At 37.6% G+C, this 1,905-nt stretch overlaps 1 non-coding gene across 1 annotated transcript; it reads right to left on the bottom strand.

Annotated features, from left to right (window-relative positions):
* Positions 1 to 1,457: 1,457 nt before the first annotated feature.
* Positions 1,458 to 1,619, bottom strand: LOC120102668 (U1 spliceosomal RNA). The gene has a single exon (XR_005504289.1). It is a non-coding gene; the product is annotated as a U1 spliceosomal RNA (small nuclear RNA).
* Positions 1,620 to 1,905: the final 286 nt, after the last annotated feature.

Raw genomic sequence — 1,905 nt, 5'->3', positions numbered from 1 at the left:
GCTTCATCTCTGCCAGTCATCTGTGACTGTCACTGGTATGCATGCTAGAAATAAATTCTAATCTTGCTCATGCACCTGGATAATCATACTGTAGTTCCCTAACAACAAAAGGAGCTGTATCTTTTGCGGCATCTTAACAAGTCTTGTAGTCCCCACATATTTCTGTAACTGTTTGATATAATTATTGGTGCTCATAGAAAAATAAATTTCATACAGTAATACTCTAGCTCACTCTGACACCTTGCTTCCAAATAACATATGGCTACTAGAGTCCCCTGAACAATATTGGTCTGCATCAGCAATAAAGTTGTCACCAAGAGCTGACAATAGACACTTTGCATGGTGATAACCACCATTTTGTATTATAAAAGCTCAGAACTTTATGGGGCCTTCATAAATGTGATCAATTGCCACAATAAAGTTGAAAGGTATTTGTGGTGGCTTATTTTTTCTTGTGATGTTAGGTTGCAGTGAATGCGTGGCTACCCCAGATATATGGAAGTAACAGGCATAATTGCTTCTATCATGGTCCCGTCAATTCTGCATCGTGCTGAGTAATTTATTTGTGTTATTGTAAGCTCACCATGGTCCATCAGGAAAGGATAAATTCTCTGTTCTAAATGAACCTAAATAAACCTTCCTGTCCAGTTGTTCTCATTTTACGTTTTTATTACTTAATCTTTCTCCTTCCTCTTGTACTACAAAAAAAAAAAAAAAGAAAGAAAGAAAAAAATTTACAAGGGCCCCCTTCCAAGCATTTTCTCTTCCCTCAACTTCAGTTTTCAACTTCTTCAGCTGCTCTTCAAGGTTCAGTTCTCTGTTCTCTGAGTTTCTAGGCCCCTGGAAGGTGCTTACCACTATTCTGTATTGTAAAGGCTTAGAACATTTTGGGGCCTTCCTAAATGTGATTAGTTGTCACACTAATGTTGAATAAATGAAAGAAAGAAAGAAAGAAAGAAAGAAAGAAAGAAAGAAAGAAAGAAAGAAAGGAAGGAAGGAAGGAAGGAAGGAAGGAAGGAAGAAAACAAGCAAGCCACACTCTCTCCGTGCTTTGACTTTTTAATTTATTTAGGGTATGAGTGTATGTATGTCTGTGAATTTTCATATGCTTGAATTGAGGTATGTGTATACAGTATTGCCTGATGAGGTGGAAGAACAGTCTTGAGTGTATGCCCTCTCTCTGCCTTGTGTGAGCCAGTGTCTCTGTCTATTTGTTGCTGATGGACACCAGCCATTCTTCTGGAAGCTCTCAGTATTCTTCTGTCTCTACCTCCTACTCAAAGGATGGCTGGCCTTGGGACCCACTTGCTATCTACTGACTTTTGCATGATTCTAGAAATTCATACTGAGATCCTAAAGCTTGTCTCCTGAGTTTTAAAACCACTTAGCTATTTCCCTCTGTCAACATTATAGTTATATAAAGTTATAAATTGTTTCTTCTTTCTTTTTTCTTTTATCAGTGGCCAGCACAAATATAGAACCCTACTACTATAAATTACGCACTCCTGCTTCCTACATTGTGGAAATCACAAGGGTCAGCACATCCAGGGTGCAATAGACATACTTTCTCTGAGAAAACCACCTTCATGATCATGGCATCTCCCCAGCAAGGTAAGTATACAGATCCCAATTTGATGCCAATAGTTTATATAAATTTTAGGTTAATGAAGAGAATTTCATTTTTATGGCTATGTTTGTATGCCCACTTGCTTTATGTTAATAGGAAACATATTTCATATTGGCAAAATTAGTCAGGTGGTTTAAAGGCATATTCCCAGCAAAAAATAGACCATATCAGTTTCAGGAATATATGTAATCTAAATATTTTTAAGACGTATACCATCCTGACTGAAGTATTGGTGTACTCTTCTGGCCTTCATTGGCACTTGCACGAACATTGGCATA

This window comes from Rattus norvegicus, chromosome 4, assembly GCF_036323735.1.
Source record: "Rattus norvegicus strain BN/NHsdMcwi chromosome 4, GRCr8, whole genome shotgun sequence".
Taxonomy (NCBI): Eukaryota; Metazoa; Chordata; class Mammalia; order Rodentia; family Muridae; genus Rattus; species Rattus norvegicus.
This window is presented reverse-complemented; position numbering and strand designations above follow the sequence as displayed.